This window comes from Rhea pennata, chromosome 2, assembly GCF_028389875.1.
Source record: "Rhea pennata isolate bPtePen1 chromosome 2, bPtePen1.pri, whole genome shotgun sequence".
NCBI lineage: Eukaryota > Metazoa > Chordata > Aves > Rheiformes > Rheidae > Rhea > Rhea pennata.
The window spans coordinates 129,454,899-129,476,105 of NC_084664.1; the positions used below are offsets into that span (position 1 = coordinate 129,454,899).

The window sequence follows — 21,207 nt, forward strand, 5'->3', positions numbered from 1 at the left end:
AAGAAAATAACCAAGCTCTGAAACCAGAAAGTCACTTTTTGCATTTTATTGTCTTCCTGAAAAAAGTTTTGGGGGAGGAAGTTGTTTGTAGTGTATCAATTAATTTTCCTTTCTTAAAGGAAAGAGCCTTAGAGAAAGCAATTAAAATGCTTAAAGGTTATGAAAATATGACAAGAGCCTGACAAAAAATTAGATTTTTTTGTCAGATAGAAGGAACAAGGAAAAAGGCTACATTTAGTTACTAAAGCTGTGGATTTAAGTGTCCAGAAGTTTTTATAAGCAAATTTTAAGCCAACATGCAATTTAATTATGGATATCTCTGCCACAGGAAGTCAGTAAGACCAGTATTTCAACAAGATACATATTTAAATAAGTATATTAATCAAGGCAAACAATATCAGAACAGATATTAAACTGATTGATTTGCAGTTTAATCTCTAAATGGGCAAAATCACTACTGAGAGTGGATTATCCCACACCTGTGGGAGGATTCTTACATTTGCTTTTGAAATATCTAATAGCAGCTCTTCTATGGGGAAGGATAACAAAGTTTGGTTCAGTACCACTCCAAAAATGACAGTACAGAAATTCATGCTATATGCACAGAATTTCTGCTTCCGAAACTCTAAACCAGCCAACCAAAAGATCACAAGTATTTAGCATTCTAATCCTTAGCATACCAATATTAATACAAAGTACCATTTTGAAATGAAATATTCCATGTACAAGAACAACCATTTGCCATAACCAGATTAGAGGTACACTTATTCTTCCAGTAGTCTTCTTTCACCCTTAGAAAATGAGAGCTTTTTCATTTCCAAATAAAATGTTTTTTCACCTGAAAATTGGTACAGTAGAACAATGATCCACAACTGCATTTAACATTAATATTAGTATCTAACAAAGCCAAGAATTCAGAAAAAGTAAGAAGGGAGCAGAGGGGAATAAACCTAATACAGCACACAGCCAGTGGCACGGAACGATAGCTAGAAAGGGAAGACTCGATACCAGCTCCTAAAGTGGAAGCATACAATGGGATTAGCCTTATCTTATTTAAGTTTCTTAACAGCAGGTCTGCAACCTCCAGACAGTGTTCTGTTTCCAAAAGGATTCAAATTTCAAGTAAGAGTTGTCCTTAAAATAAACTAGCAATAGCTATGCTTGGCAAAGCTAGAACCATAAGGACAACATGAATGGCCCAAAGAGTTTATTCAGATTTGACTTGAGAGGAAAAGCTAAATTTCAAGCTAGATTAAAAATAAAATATGACATACTCAAAGCATCTTAGAGACTACCATTTTTAGGTCATTCCTTGTATTTTTACATCAACTTATGAATTGTAAAGCAAGTGTAAGGTGTCTTCCACGAAGGCATTCCAATTCAGATTATCCTCTACAAAATAACCAGCACCCTTCTCATCCCTCACATACTGTTTTGCTAGTCTGACAACGCTATTTGTATTTTATTTCTGAAAAGTGTTTTAAATCCCTTAAAGTACCAGTATCCCAAAGTGTAGCTATCTTGTATTCCATGAACATTTTGGGGGTGGGGGGGTGGAAATACAGGCAAAAGTAATTCTTACAGCATTTGCACTAACAGCTCCATTTCAGTGTTTACATGGAAATACAGTGCTACTACTGTAACCATGCAAAGCAATACCCTGTGGTAAATTAAAGCTACACTTCAACTAAAGTTTACACTTGTTAAGGCTCAGTGGCGGTCTATGTTGAGGTATAAGCTTAAGGGGAAAAAAAAGCAGAAGAAAAACTAAATGCCAGACCTTGCATGCTAACAAGACTTACAAATCTATTTGACTAAACATCAAAATATGTCAGCTTGCTTGTTGAAGCAGCTGTTTCAGTTGCAGAAAGAGACAGCGTAGAAATAGTTGAATATTGGAAGACTCTTACAAAAAAAATATTTTGTAGCTCTTTTCCTCTAAAGATTCATATGCTGTCTCTTGTAACACACTTCCTTTAAAGAGCATTGGTGGGGTAATATCTCAAATAACTTGAAATTCTATAACACACGACAATATTTGCAAAATAGCAGCCACAAACAAATTTGACTGTACAAACATCAATAATCCAGACTGGTCACTGATTTAGTGATGTTAATGCAAAGGCATTTTGCTCATCTTCAGAAAGCACATCAGAAAATAATATAAGTTGTTTGAAATCTGTGTTTTGTCTTAGCAGCTACTGGTTATATGCTGTCACTGTGGTTATATTAAATATAAACACGCTGCATGCTGCCAAACAATACCACTGGTATCACCTATGAAAAATTCTGGCAAAAACATAAGCTCAGTATAAAAACATAATGTTTATTCTACAAGCAAAAACTGAGTAGTTCAAAAGCCTATGAACTTCTGTAAAACAATGTTTTGGGAGAAATTACACTGAAATTCAGGCCTGTAAAATTGATGCTTTCACTGTTTTCTGCTAAATAATCAACTTTTGTTACAACTTGTGAATTTGGATTCAAGTAATTCTATATCAAGTCTTACTCCAGTAGCTTTCTCATGCAAAATAATGTAATTATCAGCAACACTGCTCTCCCATCTTACTGGTATTCAGTTTTACTTTTCCATCCTCTCAAAAAAAAAAAAAAAAAAAAAAAAAATCTCAAAACAAGGAACAACCCCACCCAAGACTCTAACTATGACCCCCTGCTTCCTCTTTACCATCTCACCCTGAGTCAGCCCCGTGATAAGGGACTTGAGCCTATCTGTCATTTTGGTCTGCTCTAGTGAAGGTCTACACAAACTACTTGATTCATTTCCTACATCTTCTCACATCTTTTACTCACTGTAAGTTAAGTAGATGACAGAAAAAATGGTCTGATCCAGGCATATTCACTACTTGAGAAATGAAGATAGAAGTAGTCTTGAAAAGATGGAAATGTACTCTGTAGCTTGCCAGAAACAAGTAAAGTCAAGAGATTTCTTATGGTAAGAGTTAGTACAAGTGGCATGTAGACCAACAACTAGGGACCCTCATAGGAAGCAGAGAAATCACTGGGGTGGGGAGGAAGAGCAAGCAGTGTCAGGGATCTGTCTGAAGGGGATATTTATAGAAGATTTTTCACCAGGAGGAAGTTGCTTAAGCGGGACAGAAATCCCATTAAGGAGGAAAATAAGAAGGAAAAAACCCCATCAGCCACCTTTTGGAGTCCACTGTTGAAATAAGTCAAAGCAGTGGGGACAGAGGTGAATTGGAAAAGAAACAAAGATACAAAAGTGGGTGTACTATGAAAACCTGCAGTTAGGTTCACCTCTTCAGGAAAAAGCAGTTCCATTGCAAGAACTTTTTTGGGCTGAGCCAAAATTACACTGTTGCATTTTTACCTTCTTTAAGCAGGAGGAAAGAAAGGGGGAGAGCTGAATGAAAGCCTGGGAGAGTTTGTTTTCAGAGAGAGGGGGAAAAATCCACCACTGAAACACACCCACCCATTGGTTGGTATCACTACCACAGAGACAGCACTTTAACTCAGGAAATATAGAAAATATTGGACAATCTGCAGGGGGAAAAAAATCATCATATACAGATTGAACTTGCTATTCTGAAATTCTAATCAAGAATCAGTGCAAACAAAGCAGAGAAAAGCTATGAATAAAATCCAGCACCATAAAGTCTCAGACATACAGTGATGCCTGAATAAATCAAAATCATCAGTCTTGGTTTGTGGTACAGGAGTTTACATTTGAATGCAGCTTGATCTAAGTCAACTAGCCAGCTCCCATAACAGCACCTTCAAGCTGTATTGATTTCTACATAAGAAAAGGCACCATAAGTCTGCTTGAACAGCATTGCGTCATTCCTTTGGTTGCTTTTAAAAAAGTAAATTAAATGTTTTCCATTAGTATGGTAAAGAAGCTATACAATTTTTTTTTTCAAATATAGTCTCAAGTTACGGAACACTTTAGCTAACTCTGTGGCGAGAACTACATGCTTCATATTTGTAAAGCCAGCAATTCATGCTTATGTGAAACCAGATGTGTACGTTGCACAGTTCCCAGGATCTTTTTTTTTAAATGTTGTTGTTGTTGACCAAAAAAGAGACCTTGCAATTAAATCATGGAGTATACTGAAGCAAAAACAACACTCTTGGGGAGGGGAAGGGAAGAGAAGCAAAAGGGATGGCAAAGGAAGTGTGAGCAGAAAGCTTCCAGAAAACAAAGAAACAAAAATCAGCAATGTGTAAGTAGTGCTATTGTACCAAGAAACTCACAGTTATGAGAAGTGTAATATTATTTCAGGTAACAAGAACTCCTTGATCAATTATTCATATAATTTACAACAATTACAGCTGCATCAATGAAAAAATCTAGGGCAAATAAAAAAAATCTTCACAGCTATAAAGTGCTGTTGATTTTCATCAGAACAATTGGCTGTCTCACATCATATGTTCCTGGTTAGCAACACACCCCTCCAAGAAAAAGAAAAAGGAGACAGAAGGACACAGAACAAACTGATTTGTTGGAAGTGGAAATAGCATTCAGGACTATTTCCGTCTCATACACTACGCATCACTGAGTCTCTCAAAATTTTGTACTCGAGTCATATACCTTCCTTTAGGTATATCCATGTAGCCATATAGGATTAGGCAGATACCTTCTGTGAAGTCTTCACTAACACATAGCTTTTCTTCTCAATACTCTTTAAAAAGTGAAATTTTATATTTTAGTGCAATGGTATTTCAACACATTGATTCCCATAACCCTAAAGTAAAACAGTAAATATAAGGAGAAAAACATCTGTTGGGAACTAGTTCAGCTTGAAATTGCTGTATAATCACCAGTTTTTCTGCTCCTGCTAAGATTCCCATACAATATCCTTAATTATTCAAGAAGGATCTTGCTCCTGGACTGAAGAAACTTAACCAAAATTCAATTCAAAGTAGTAACAAGCAAAGAGAAGGAAAATGGTGCAAGAAAGGGATAAAGGGATCTAACCATTCTTGGTGGTCTTACTCCTGGGCACGTACAACAGACCATGAGGGAAGGCTACTGGTTGAAATGCTGACTGTGTTAGAGGAACACTCCTGCCGATTTTAATTTTACCATAATGATGCTAGGGAAATGAACTTCAGTCTAGTTTGGAGCCCTTTTGCACTACTTTAACTGTAGTGCAATAAGAAAGATCAACAAAGAATTAACAGGAAAAATCCATAATCCTTCTTAAATGAATCAAGGAATATTTAAGGAACCTTCCTGCAATGAAGTTAAAACCTTGCAACAGCTATTTAAAAATCAAACAAAAAAGTTAGCAGACCTTTAGAAAGGCCCATGTTTAATCTTGAAGAAATTGGTGGAAAACAAACTCTACACAAATTAAATTAATCTTTTTCAGTATGAAGAAAAGATTCTGCACCTATATCATCAGTACATTCAAAATCCTGGTTATACAGTAAAATTGTAGTATTGTCACATCTCCCAAAATGCCTGTGCCTGTAGCACTGATAGGCCCAAAGTTCAACATCTCAGGATCCCATTTCTTTTTCATCCTTCAGCATTCATCCTCAAAAAGCAAGGAGGAGTTCTGGATCACCAGATTAAGAAATAACTACAGCACTAGTGAATAGATATTCACCATACACAAGCCTCCTTCCTCTCCTGTCACTGGAGACATTGTACAGCACTTCCATACTTTTCTGGCCCCTAGAAAGGGGTTCTGAATGTGGCAATTAAAACAGGATATATTTACAAAAAACAACAACACACTGTAGAGTTCAGAAGCAGCCTGTTCCCTTGTCAACAAGGAACTGCAAATTTATCTTTCTGCTATTTTTATAAGGATTACTACTGACTGTAGCCTACAACATACCATTTTCATAAGGATTACTACTGACTGTAGCCTACAACATACCATTTTCTTTCCCCTAGCTTTTGCTGTGACAACATTTTTCCTAGGTAGCAAGCAACAATCCTCTCAAGAAGGAAAAAGCCCAGAGATACCTTTGTGTGTTTATTTAGTAAGAAATAATAATAAAAAAATCCCTCATCTGCAAGCTGTGTCAGGCATTTCGACTCACTTGAAAAACTAATCTCTTACCTGAATGCAAGATTTCCAAGTGCTGGTTAAGGTTGCCTGATCTATCGGGAGGCCTTTACCTTCAGCAGAGGTTTTCAAATGGAGAGTCACTCTTGGAGGCAGCTCTCTCACCCCAAAGCTCTCAAAGGCTCTTTGCAGCAGCGCCTGGAGACACGGCAACAGGGAAGGCACTGAGCTCCATCCTTGTGTGTCATCAAAACCACAGCTGAGATGCTCTCTTTTTTAGGTTGGATCTGCCAGCTTAAATAACGGGAAGACAGGTTTCAGAAATCAGAAGCATACGTCCTCGTTTGGAGACCGAAAGGCTGCAAGGAGAAGCTTAGCAATACAAGCTGAGTGCTCAGTCTGTTTCAAATTTCTCCATCATTTACACTACCACCCCTAATGGCAAAAACTCCAAGCCCTGAAATTTAACAGGCTACACCTAGAGGTACAGGTTTCTCTCCTGCTCTGAAAGGACAGAGACATGGGTTCTGGGAACATTTCAGAGTGAAGACCAGAAGGAGTAAGACACCGAGACTCAGCTACTTTTTACACGCAAAACAGCCATAAAAATTTTATTAGGTTAAAAGATGTGACCTAAATATGTACTTAGGTTTACACTCTTTTTCCTCAACATGCCACCTGCGGTAAGACCTGCTCTAATTACAGTACACAAAAAGGAAAAGTTTTCAAATACCTGAGTTTTCTGGGTTTGACAGTGTATGCTCACTCAAGCACCTTTACTGGCACAAGCAGACAGCACAGCAGTTTCTTTTAAGCAAACAGTTCAGAGCATCTTCAAATGATTTTAATCACTGTTATTCACTCTAAGAACAGAGCTGCAATCAGGCTGCTGACTGTATGACAAAACACGAATTCCTACACTAAAAATCTCAAAAATATTTGCAGAAACTGTTTAAGCACAAATTCAAGAAAACAGTTACCTCACAGGGTCAACACACAAAAAGCAGCAACATCCATCAGATATTTCTGACATAATGACAGTTATTTCTCCTTCTCTCTGTGTACCCCCCCCCCCCCACGCACAATACTGGGGGGAATCTGCCTGAGTTTGGGTCTGGATGCTACTACATATAGGACGGATGGTTCGCTGGCTTTGAAGATGTGCTGCACAGGTGAATGGATTTTTGCACACATTTTCTTGGAGATTTTCTTGATTTGAAATAGCAGCACAACAGAAACAAGCAACAACAGGAATTCAGAGACAGATGGATGCCATCTCATAAGCAATTACAAATTAGAAGAAATAACAAGAAAAACATGAAGACATAAGCATATGCAGAAAGACATAGCTTTATAGCTACTCAGCTATTATGGGAGTACTGTAGTAGAATTCTGCTGTTTGGTATAAAAGCAAAAATTAAAATTATTTTAGGATTATAAACAAGTGAGAAAAAAATAGAAGTTTGCCAACCTTGTTTATTACAAAGCCCACCAATAAATATCCAAATAGAAATGCAATCTTGTATTTTACTATTAAATATTATTTTGGTATTTCAAGTCACTGTACTTCAGGCAGAATTCTAAACTGAAACTCCTGTCTGAAAACTAAAGCAACTTTGCAGGGAAAATGATGGCAGCAACTCCATTTAAGATCCTAGTAAATTCATATTGACGAGTCAAGAAAAGAGCATGTTCTTTGAATATAGCTAGCATGTTCCGGTCATGTATCCTGGCCTACAGCTTAAGCAAGCTCAAGTACTTCTGAGTTGAGTATCAAGTATTACAGATATCAATGGCTTATTGCAGCACAGAAGACTCCTCCAAAATCCCTAGAGGCACACATCTCCGCATGCACTAACTGTTTAAAAAGAAAAAGTGACAAAGTATTGCAGAAAAGATGTTTGCCTTCTCACATAGGAAAGTATTCAGCTTCACAAATCAATTCCTCCCCTTCTGCCCTGCTGAAACCAGAGTTCTTTGTTTTCTACATTTCTGTAACTGAAGGTTGCCATTTCAGAATCTGCAAGGAATAATGGTTACAGACCCCAAATTTACATCTGGTGCTGTGGTAATTCAACCGCTGAATAAATATACTCATATTTTTAAAAGACTATGGTATGAATACATGTGTGTGTAAATAAGTTAAGTCATTTGCAGTTAATAGTCATCTCTGAGAATTGTACTTCAGAAATATTATGAAATTTCTTTTGTATTTATAGACTACATCTGAGTTTCAGACTTTCATCTTTAAAAATCTGGAGCCTTTCAGGACACACAGTCACCTGCTTCACTGCCTGATACCAACAGGTCTTTGGATGTTCTTTCTGAAAAGTTCTCTCTCTTCAGAATGAATAACCCCATTTGCTATGTTTTTCCCTTCCTTCAAACTTTCTAAGTAAGAAATCAGAGTTTTAGTACTTACAAAAATACATGTCTCAAGGAAGATAAGCTAAACTTAATTCAGAAGGATCAGTGAATGAATCAATGGACTCTTTATTCTAACAATCCCAAAGGTTCCTAGCTAAACTTTCAAACCTCACTTGAGTTTACCCTGAGGTTTCCATAATCCAAAGGTAAGTCTCCAAAAATGTAGTATTTCTTGACAAAGAAATAAGCCGATATAGAAACTCAGCAGTAGATGATTAAACACTGGATAACCTGAAGCTTTGATAAGGCACTACCTTAATCACTGTCACGTGGAAGAAACTGAAGTCAAGAAGCTGCACCTAGACAGCTGGAACGATGAAACTACGCAAATGAATAGGATATGCTTTCTATGTGAAAAGAAAAGAGATACGAATGCTTTCTGTAGCTCAACAGAAAATGGATCCTTAGAGAGAATACAATCTAAGGCAGTAGACAGAGTATAGGGGACCTGAGCACATAGCTAGAAACAAAGAACTATTTGCCAATGGATATTTATATCTCTAAAGCTTTCAGGCAAAAACAAACCCAAGTATAAGTTAGGTGTAATCAATTTAGAGAATATGACTTTCAGAAAACATTAGTGGAGGGAGTTAGGAAGGGACCACATCCACTAATTATGGTGTTTCTGCCCATGCACACAGACAAGCTTTTGCAAACAAACAAAAAACCAGAATGGTAGCCTGCTCACCTATTCTCTTTTAAACCAGTGAAAAGAAGTTAAACTACAAAAAAACAACACACACACAGAAGTCAGGTTTCCCACAATTAATGATAGCGTGTTCATGCTCCACATAGCATTATGAAGTCTTTAACTTTACACTACCTATGTTATCAAATCTAGACACACACATCTTCAACGTATCAGGTTTTACTGCTGAATCAGGAGCCTTAACATTTGTATTTTCTGACTTTACACACATGGGATAAAAAGCACATCAACTAAGACCAAGGATGATAAGTTTCATCTCAAAGATGAAACAGAGCAGAAAAATTTTAGAGTTCTTCCTCAGTGGACTTCTTATAAGAAGTTCATAGTGTTACATGTGAAATAGGCACGTATTTCAAGAACTTTCTAACAAAGGTCTAGCGCTCTCCTGCAATGAATCATCAACAGTCATTAAGCATCAAAGACAAAAAAAAAAAAAAAAAAAAAAGGCAAAAAAGAACAAAGGAAAAAACAGGTTTGCTGGCCAGTGTTACCTAGTTCTGCAGGTTGTTTTTCTCCCTACAGTTAAGAACAAAGGAAAATAAGTATAGGTGCTCTGAGGGAAACAATTACTGTTCTTAGAGTGTCAGTAGACAGCCCAGTAAAGTAGAAGCCTTGGGTAGTAGTGCAAGCATATGGTAGGGCACATTACTCCCAGTGAAATGACAACACTTAATGCAGCAATGCGGATCTATCCAGCCAGCCCAGCAGGTCGATAATTTCCATCATGCAATTTTTGTCATGTGTCTGAGGAATGACAGCTGGATCCTGAGCAAGTTAAAAAACAACAATAACAACAACATACAGTCAGATACAAGTCTGGTAGAACAAATAGGTAGTTACCGGGGCTCTAACTTGTGATTACAAAGGGTACTCAAGAAACAAAATTGTATTCAGTTAAAACTTACCAACATTTAAGCACGAAAATCCTAACATTTGAGATGGAAGTATACATGCAATTTTCAAAGAGGATTGACACAGCTGTGGCAGTGAACCACTCCTACAAGTAACTGCTAGGAAAAAAATGAATGTATTATCATACTGAAAGGTCCTTATGCAGACACAGTTCAAGACGTACTCACTGACAACCGCAACTGCGAACTTACGGACGCAGCTTACATGCTAAAGTACAGTCTGCTGCTGCCTTCAGCCTGGGTGAATACACACCTCTAGGCAAACAGAGCTGAAAGGCGTCAGCCTGTACACTTGAGAAGGTTCCTGGATCCCGTGACCACGGCAAGCTGAGACTTCAAAGGACGCAGACAAAACACTGGCATATAATGAAATGCAAATACAATTGTCACCAAAAACCGGAAAACAAAACTCCTTAACACCAACGTAGCATTAAGAAGCAGGCATTCCCCTTAATAGGCGCCGGGGGCCTACTAGGGGTATTTTCCAGTTTTCGGTGACTGTTTCTGGTGACCCAGATGGGACAGAGGAAAGAATGAACAGAAAGAAGGAAAAGTCAAGATTAGCTGTCAAAATTACCTTCCTCTCCCTTCTTTCAGGTACCTTCGTTACAGCCCAATCCTGCAAGGCTTTCGCCGTGTCCTATGGACAGGCAACAACCCACCTCAGGATCCTTCCCTCTTTCTTTCAAGGACAAAGGAACGCCTTCACCTTGCTCCGAGCTCTAGGGTCCGGGGATCGGAGGTTCTCCCCAAGAATCCCCCGGCGCTAGCCGGAGCTGCTGCAATCCCGGGGATCCGTCGAGACTCAGAAGCAGTGTCCCTAGCTGATCTTTTAAAGTTTTCTTCAAGGCTTAGTTATTTATAATACAATGATTCAGGTGGCAAGAGGAGACATGCTTAAACAGCAGACTGGTATGCCAAATTATTCTACACAAATACCACTAGGAAATTCAATTAGGAAAAAAAAAAAAGGAAAGAAAATCAAGTGTCTTAAAATTTCCTTCTGAAAGGAAAAGAAGGATACCACACTGCATTATCACTATATTTCCGAGAACCATATAATATGAAACAAGAGCTGAAACTAAAGCTAATTAAGAGGCATTTTATAAGAGTTTCTGGTGACTTCTCTAGTAGTTAAAAAAGGGCAGTTAAGCTCCTGAAAAAGGGCATTAATTATGTTGCACAGATGCAGCATTGAAGTAATGAGGAATCATATGCTCAGGCATTCCAGTGTACACGCCAATGAAATTCATGACTTAAGAGTCCTGAAAATGGTTTGGGACTTGAACATAGCTAAGAACAGTAGACCCTGTTTGAGTCTCATTGGTATGTTTCCAGGATGATCAATAGTGTGCATCATCTTAGAGAGTGGTGCCTGAAATATAAAACTTGCTGAATAGTATCTTAGGTATAACACCTGAAGCAAAGCAAATCCTCAACCATCTTAAATTTTATGAAGGCAGAAGAAAGTGTTTTTTTTTTTTTTTTAATAGGAAGCTCCATAGTGCACGGCAAACAAAGCTTTGGGCAATGTTTTTTTTTGTTTGTGGTTTAGCATTATTCATAATCCCTAAGAAAGGGTAACTTCTTTGCAGCTCATGAGATGCAAGCAATTGGTTTGACTGTGGGACAGATATTAGAAGCAACCATATGCTGTCACTATCTTTGCCCATTATTTGGGTGATGAATGACAAAAACCCAAAAATATACATGAGTAATCATATGCAGCTGAAAAGCAGGTCATATACATTAGATGCTTTTCTTTTTTTTTTTTTTTTTTTTTTTTTTTTTTTTTTTTTTTACAATCAGGGTAGTGTAATGCCCAGAATAAAGCACCTTAATGGGTAAAGCTGTAAGCAAAGCTAAGGGCAAAAACGGTTTTAGACTCTGCAACGGTGACACCTCTCTCCAACTTCCAGAGCTGAAGATTTTAAGAACAATCGCTGGAATGCATGAAAGGTTTCAAGAGCTTTTCTAGTATTATCACAGAGATAGGCAAATATCACCTAGTGCCGCCAATGGATTTGGACTTGTAACTGTTCCTACTGCAAATCCACCACATTTGAGGAAGTAGGATTTTTTTTTTTTAACAAATTATCAAGTGAAATTGCTGTAGGCATCTCATTTTCCACACCCTGCTATATTCACAGAAGACAGACAGCTCAAGAGACAGGAGTCTAAAGCCTTCTACCAGGGGTTTGAAACACCCTGAGATGCAGACGTGTTAGCTCTGTCTTGCCTATGATAAAGGGGTAACAACCCACATTCAAAACAATCAGAGCAACACCCAGTACCATTAAATGATCAGATCAAAAATCAAGATAGCTTTCAGGTTTCCAGAACAGAGGTAAATGATGAGCTCATACTTGCTCAAGCAATTCAGCCAGGGATTGATACAAGGAAACTATAAGCCTGGTTCTCCAAAGTAACCAAAAGACTATGAAGCAGTAAAGTGCTTCTATCAAGACGATGGGAAGGCCAGGAAGCATGAAACTGCTAGCCTCTACATACATGAATATATGCAAGATCGCTTTCATAATGGCAAAAAACAAATTCAATAAACCAGCAACGCATCTTTCATGCAATGTTAAAGAAATCCTACACTGAATTACTGATGCCAAGATTGAAGGAGACACCACAGGTTTTCTATTCTGAACACTGCATCCTGAAGAATCTTTTTCAAACATGTCTTAGAAGTGAGACAAACTTACTTTTTCCCATTGTTTCAGTGGTGACTACCGGGTGGTGATGACTATTTAGAGTGTGGGCAACAGTTACTAAATAAGGAGCCATGTACATATTTGGGAGGAGTTTTAGATCATCTTTCTTTGCTTACTGTCCAGCATAAGAACAGGATTTACAATATAAACCTGAGAACTAAAGTACAAATAATTAATAACAGGAGACATGTGCAGACAGGACAGGAAGAAAACAGTTGCATACTTTAGAAGAAACAGTTGGCAAGAGGAAGGAATCAGCAGAAGGAAGCAGTCATTGATGTATCTGCTTATTTATTAAGCATGAGAGAAACACAGGTGGACATTATAGCCTGTTGAGGCAGATTTTCCTCTGGTTTGACAGATTTTCTAGCCCACATACCCCAAAGTAGGAAAAATTTAATGTTCATTTGAGGCTAGCCCCCGCTTATACCTTATTACACTGAAACTGTGTAATTCTCTTACAGTGTATCGCATCTATCGCGAGTGTAATCATGAAGACTAACCTTTTCATGGGTTTTCACCTATAATATAGCTTCTTAGATATTTTACAACTATGGCAGGGAAGAACACAAATAGGTTAACTCTCTTTTGGACTCAATGTCAGTCAACAGGAAAAAGAAACAAAAAAGTGGGCTCCAGAAGACCCGAAACATAGTTTTTTTTGTAACACTGGTTACAGAACCAGTGTTACAGACTTCAAAATACCACAGTCCGAATTGCTAGGAATAAGAAGATATGAAATGGTTTGACTTTGGGTTACCCCACAGTATCAAATTTGTAAATAGGACATAAATCACAAATACTTTAAAAGCTATTTTTCAAAGCACAATAGAGCAAGTGCCAACATATTTGTCAAAGCTTATAAAATACACCAGCACTGGAAGAAGCCAGTAACAAAGTCAATGTATTCAAAGAGGGTACCAACAAAAGCCAGATGCAGGTTATAGTAAAAACTCTTGTTCCTCCTACAGTAACAGGAGAGAATGGAAGTAGAGACATCTGCCTGGTAGCCACACACACATAAAAAAAAAAAAAAACCACTTGTTTCCGTTGATCAGACAGCTATCAACAAATTAGCATTAGGATAACCTACTGAAACTCATGTGTCCTCAGAGCCTAGTCATAGAATCACAGAACCAGTAAGGTTGGCAGGGATCTCTGGAGATCATCTAGTCCAACCTCCCTGCTCAAGCATGGTCACCTAAGGCATGTTAAGACAGGGTTGCATCCAGGCAGGCCTTGAAGATCTCCAGAGAAGGAGACTCCACAACCTCTCTGGGCAACCTGGTCCAGTGCTCTGTCACTCTCACAGGGAAGAAATTTCCCCTCACGGTCAGGCAGAACTTCCTGTGCTTCAATTTATGCCCATTGCTTCTTGTCCTGTCCATGGGACAACTGGAAAGAGTTCAGGTCCATCCTCTTGCCACCCTCCCTTCAGGAGTACTTACACACACTGATAAGATCCCCCCTCAGGCTTCTCTTCCCCAGGCTGAAGAGGCCCAGCTCTCGCAGCCGTTCCTCACAGGGCAGGTGCTCCAGCCCTCTGATCATCTTTGTAGCCCTACGCTGGACTCTCTGCAGTAGCTCCAGGTTTCTCTTGTTCATGGGAGCCCACAACCGGACACAGGACTCGAGATGAAGCCTCACCAGGGCTGAGCAGAGGGGCAGGATCACCTCCCTCCACCTGCTGGCAACACTCTTCCTAATGCACCCCAGGAGACCATTGGCTTTCTTGGACACAAGGGCACATTCCTGGCTCGTGGTCAACTTGTCATCCACCGGCACTCCTAGGTCCTTCTCTGCAGAGCTGCTCTCCAGAAGGTCAGCCCCCAGCTTGTACTGGTGTCTAGGGTTATTTCTCCCTAGGTGCAGGACCCTGCACTTGCCCTTGTGGAACCTCAGGAGGTTCCTCTCCACCCAGCTCTCCAGCCTGTCCAGACCTCTCTGAATGGCTGCACAACCCTCAGGTGTGTCAGCCACTCCTCCCAGCTTGGTAGCATCAGCAAACTTGCTGAGGAGGCACTCTGTCCCCTCATCCAGGTCATTGAGGAAGAAGTTGGACAGGAGGGGACCCAGTACTGAGCCCTGGCTGACACCACTAGCCACAGGCCTCCAACTGGACTCCAGGCCACTGATGATGACCCTCTGAGCTCCGCCTTTCAGCCAGTTCTCAATCCACCCGACTGTCCACTCATCTAACCCACACTTCCTGAGTTCATCTAGGAGGATGTTATTATGGGAGACCATGTCAAAAGCCTTGCTGAAGTCAAGGTACACAATGTCCATTGCTCTCCCCTCATCTACCCAGCCAGTCTCATCATAGAAGGCTATCAGATTGGTTAAGCAGGATTTCCCCTTGGTGAATCCATGCTGACTACTCCTGATCACCTTTTGCTCCATATGTCTGGAGATGACATCCAGAAGGAGCTGTAAGGTCCTAGTCTAGGACTAGGACCTCAGCAGCGAGGGTGGGAGACCCACTGAAATGCACCACGGCAGTTCAGGTGCCAACACCTATGGTTCATTGGCATAATAAAACCTAGAGTAGGGGAACATTTGGGGATAGTACATAACTAGGTAATACCTTCAGTCCTACTCTAGGACTCCATGTTACAGACCTAGACAGGGACTGAAGGACGCTCAGGTCAGTATCTCTTAGAGACGCTACAATGTTCTCCTAGAAATTGAGTTAAAGAATCATTTTTAAGAGTACCCAATATTGGGCTGTAGAAGACTTCAAGAAATTTAATACCTCCCTTCATTACTTCAAAATCTTCACAGGTAGGAACAATAAAGTGTTATCACAACTTATGAGGGGAAAAGTGATGAATATACTTATAGTGTTATACTATTATAATAGTATACTAATAATACATTTTTAATGAGGCAGTGGAATGAATCCTGGTACCCACCCCCAAGGTTTTCACTGATACTGGACATCTTATCAACGCTTTGCCTAAACTTCAAGAAACTGAGCCCATGTCTAGGCTGTGTCTCAGTCCTTAGGATTGAATTATCCTAATCCAATACACATTTACATTAGCAGGAATTAAATAAAATCTCTCAGCTTGGCAAAGTCTAACTTGAGAGGCATTTAATAAGGTGATGTTCTCATCACACATTTAGGAAGGGAAGGAAACTACTTCATATACTGATACAACTCTAGCTTAAAAACAGGTTATCAAAATCTGATTATTCATTAGAATTGGTTTAGCTAATACAAATTACTACTATCCAAAAACATCAATACAATGCTACGGTAGTTCCATATCCAACAGGAAATGGATCCAAGCAACTGTACTGCTCTAAGTAACAGGAAGTTGGCAAACACATGGAAGGGGCAAGCAGCCAAGCCAACTATTAATGCTAAGAGCAGTATAAATCAACAATTTGAATCAGATGATTCTACACTTCCTTTCTGAAGCACTTACAGCTTTTTATAAACATTTATCAACCTTATATTAAATCATTATAATATGCAAAGAGTTCAGCAACTATAACCACTTTCTTCCATTAGCTTGACCTTGATTTGGGTCACAGAATCCCAGAAGACACTATACTACTACACAATTTTGATAACTCAAACCTAAACATTTGACATATTTTCTAGGTTATTTATATCACACAGGACTTTCCTCTTCAGTCATATCATATCCCTATATACACTGCAAAAGGGCCACAGAGAGCCAATAGGGCTTTTCTATGAGCTGCCATCTACATGGTTTTCCTTTGATAACTCTTATCCACATTCAACAACACTGCATTTAGGAGAGGAAGGAAAGAGCATATAATATTAAAGGCTTTTAAAACAGGATAGATTTATTACTGAAGTAGACATGCTATATAAACAGCAGTTCATGAGACTTGCACACAGACACTTCACAGCAGACAGAAAGGATGAGTGCAGCACCTCACAGCTGCATATAACTAGTCCATTAGGCAAATGCTCCTTTCTACTCTGAAGCCCAGAGGCAACAGATAGCTCATTCTACACCATCATTCATTCTGCACACAATTAACTGGCAATAATAGTGGGGAGGGGTTGGTTTTTTTTTTATTTTATTTGTTTATTTTTTAAATAAGGACAGGCCGCTAAAGCCCACTATACTGACAATTGTTCTAGTTAACTTTTGGAATTTCACACGATTCTATGGTTACAAGAATGCTGATTATTTGGGATACAAAAAGATCTCCAAGTATACAGGTAACATTCTACATTATCAGAACATACATTTATTCACTGGAGGTATTTAAACACCTCAAGGATGGGAGTTATTTTAACTCTGACAAGCAGCATGTATTTGGAGACTGATGATTTTATGCTGAACATGTTTATTTTGATAATTCCGCTACACCAACAAAATGCCAATATGGTGTTCTCTCTGTGAAAATAGGTAACATTTGATGTATAAAGTATGCTGATGTTCCTGCAGAAAATTAGTTAAAGTTATCTATAAAAATAGGCACCCAAAAAAAAAGTATTAAACCCCTAAACATTAAATTTGAAAGCTCTGAGCTGGAAGCTCAAATACAAGGCAGCCTAACAAGGTGCCCACATACAACACAATACATAAGTGTCAGATTCACTAAAAGCAAAGAAAAGTTTTCAAAAAAGTAAACAAAGGATTCAGCATCTAAAGAGGTTCTACCTTGATCTTTTATTGGAAAGCTATTGCTTCTACTGCTACATTTTAATGCTGTAGAAGTGATGCATTTAATATGTTTATGAGTGAACAAAGAAGATAAGTCACAGAAAGCCTCCTCAAACCCTACTGAAAGGTTTCATGTGACTTATTCAAGATAGAACACACTTCAGTTTGCTTGCCATGAAATGCAGGGAGCGATTATTTCATCATATTTTAAACAAAAAAGTATACTAAAAGTCACCATTTGGTCACTAACTATAAAAATTACAACAGAGTCTATAGGATATGAACAGAATTGGACAGGATAATGCCAATTTTTTAGTACACTTCAGGTTTTGATAATCTCAAAGTTTGTTCATTCAAACAGTTGAACAGATGAACTTTTTAAAACCTAGGCAATTTAAGTGATTTTAAGCCCCTCAGAATCGTTTGGAACAAGCTTTCTTAGTATTGACAGTATGTTAGCACTTACACTGCAGAGTAATTTATGCAGGATGTTATAATTTAGTCCTGTGTGGGTGTCAACTGACTCGCTTCAAAGTTTGCTTCAGATCTACAACAGCAATTCAAAGAGAATAAGCAATTATATTAGTCACGTGGGCTAGTATGTCTAAGGCTTTTGCATCTCTCAGGAAAGTTAGGACCTGCAACTCTGCACATTGGAAGGCCTCCCTTGAAAGTGATAGTACATTGAATTATTGAGTCTTTTGTCAACACAAAACAAAGGGCAGATATGTACCATTGGCATCTCCTGTAATAGCAGATGGGCAGGCTCTCTGCCCTCCTCCCCACATACAAGATCTTGGGCAAGTTAAGGGAAAAAGGAAAAATGTAAATACAGGAGTCCTGAAGAATTTTTTTCTTCTTTTAATAGCTTAGAATGACCTTTCATCCCCAAAATTCACACTCCTTGAAGCAGTGTTAAATACGGGAAAACAAATCAATTCCCTAAAACCTTAAAGCCTGAAAGGACTTTTGCAGACACAACTTCAGCTTGCCAACACAAGACAACTGCCTACCTCATCAATTCTTTTGTCAAATACAGCAGCTGTAGTTTATAAACAGCATGCTTTAGAGGAGCCTCTTACTTTAATTTACAAAACTTGCAAATTGATGGAAAATTTGTTGTTAAAACTCCTTTTTAACTTGTTTCCTGATTAATTTAACTATCTTGGCTTTTAGTTCCAGGGTCACACACAAACATAAAAGAAAACACAAAGGCTTCATAACCACAGTTTTTCCTGACTTTTTTTTGGAGCTCTCATACAGTAGATTGCTGTAATTGAAAGAGCCAAGAAAAATATTTCCCTATTCTTTCAGTTTACATATTTGACAGAACTTTGTATGTAGTCACTAAAAATACTGGAAGAAGGACATGAGCCATTTTTGAAGGAATTTGATTTCAGATTTCTGGGTGCCCCTTGGTGTACTCATTTTCCTTGATTACTTTACATCCACAACACCCAAATAACAAGAGGGAGAAAGTGATTTCTCATACACTGAGAAAAGTTACATTTTTCCAGATTTTGTCATTCCTATATAGCAGGCTTCTTTACTGCCACCAATAAAAAAAAAATGCTGGGGTGCAAGGGTTAAGAAAGCAGTGGGAAAAAACCTTCACAAATTATTGTTGGTAACACCTTCTATGCAGAGAGGATAGATACAAAAGTACATGCCATGCAGAAGTGAACTCGCAGTCCAAGGACAGGAACTCAGACATGCGAGTAGAGGTCAGGAGGAAGAAAAGAAGGGGAAAAAAAAAAAAAAAAAAAAAAAGACAGCTATTTTTCTTTCACCTAATCTACAGCTCAGCAAGCCAGAGCAGCAGCGGCAAGGGTCTTTGAGAGGAATTCAGAGGCTTGTACTTTCACACGCGCCTGGGGAGGTCGTGCCAGGTCCAGGCAGCTGAGCTGCAGGCTGCACGGAGTGGGCTTAGGAGGGGAGCTGCAAGTAAATAAATAGGTCAGTAACTCGCAAATAGGAGAAGTGGAAAAGCTACGAGTCTAAGCAAGAGATTTAATGCTTTAATATCTCCTAATGATTTAAAATGAGAGGCCTAGATTGGCAAGATTTTTTTTTCCCCCAACATGAATGTTTTCACACACACACACACACACACACACACACATTCAGGTCTGTGCCCAGAGCCTGTTTAGCAACTTAATGAAATCTGTTTGGGGTAGGATTTGATTACCTGCCTGCAAGCCTTATGGCTGAGGCAAGAAAAAGCTTTTAATTTGTTTCCAGGCTAAGGTTTGATCCCCCTCACCCCAAACCAAGACCTATCAGCCAGGCCTGGCTCACACCGCCCACAAAAGTGGATTCACACACCTAGAACAACCTTCTTGCCCCCCAAAGTCCGCTTTCTGACAGCTTAGAGCAAAACCCTTACAAAACTGGGCACAAGTTAAGCTCATGGCAGCTGTAGGGCCCGAGGTGGGAAGCAGCTTGCCCTAAACAGGGCATGCAAAAAAAAAAAAAAAAATAAAATAAAATAATCGAGCCAGTGCCACAGTGAAAATTAAAATTAAAAAGTCCCACAAACACGTTAGATGGTGGGCTCCTCCCCCTACTGATGGCTCTGGGGTCAGGGAGCTTTCTAGCCAGGGAGGATAATTTTTGTTGAATAAAGCCTTAAGTTATTAATAAGAATGAAATCTCTTGACCTAGATTTTTTCCTCTAGCTTAAAAAAAAAGGAAAATCTATACACACACAACAGCCTTTTCCCTACAAATACTAACATATCTGCTTTACTCCAAAGCACTTCAAAACAGATATTTCACAGCGAAAACAAACTGCTTTTCTTGCTCCCTCCCTTACTCAGCTTTGTGTGAGAACATGAATACAGATGATATTTGATTAAAATAGAAACTTGAGCTCGGGGTTGAATGTATTTACTTTTCAAAAGCATTTTACAATTTGATTTTCCTCTTGCCTGCTGTGATAATTGATGAAAACTACACAGGGATTGAAATGAGCACAGGTGCATGTCAACATGGTTCAAAGGGATTTGATCCCAAATGAAAACAACAAAACCCAGAAAAGCTCGAGTATTTTTAGTAATGGATTTAACATAGCCTAACCAAATAAGGCTAGATTATAACTCAGATTTTACAATAAAGACTTCATGTCACTGAAATTTAAAACCTCATATTTAATAATGTATCAGAAACTTTTCGGAGCAATACCTGATTTAAGCTGGTATTAACAGTCCTCAATAAGTGAGGGAGTTGATCCAGAAAAAAAATACATATATAGTCACTAAAAGCAGTAAAATACACTAAAATACAAACAGGCATGTGTAACAACAGACACTTGGCACTAAACCAACACTATTTTTTAATTTTGTGAGAGGTAAAAGGAAAGCAAATGAGCTGGGAGTATTTTACTGCCAGTATACAAATCTGTGCAAAAACCTGTGTTTATTTTCTTTGCCAAATTTATACTGCTAGGGCTGGATCACAACTTCCTTGTACCCATGAGGTCAGGAACTGTGAAAAGAAACACGCGATACAGTTAATTTTTATGCCAGCTAACCATACCTAATGTTAAAAAAAAAAAAGAGTGAATTTTCCCCATTTTTCTGTCCCAGCCTCCTTCAACCTCAGCCTCCTAAATAGCATGTTGCTAATCCCAAATAAGTTGCACTACTTTGATAAACAGATTTAAAAGACAAATACATACAAATCGTACAGGATAAAGAACTTGTTCTGTGGTTGAGGCTTATTGCTGAGTTTCTGTAAGAACTAGAAGAAAAAGTATTCACTCATATAGAAAACAAATTTGTCTCA

General features: G+C 38.7%; 1 protein-coding gene across 2 annotated transcripts in view; it reads right to left on the reverse strand.

The window, feature by feature from the left end:
- The window catches only part of FAM110B (family with sequence similarity 110 member B), a 111,189-nt gene that overhangs the window by 71,513 nt on the left and 18,469 nt on the right, over window positions 1-21,207 (reverse strand). Inside the window, exon 2 of one of the 2 annotated variants that reach the window (XM_062570348.1) lies at window positions 6,057-6,296. The exons of the other annotated variant lie outside the window; for it this stretch is intronic. The gene's annotated coding sequence lies outside the window, so the exon portion shown is untranslated. The remainder of the gene's footprint in view (window positions 1-6,056; window positions 6,297-21,207) is intronic. 2 annotated transcript variants of the gene reach the window in all.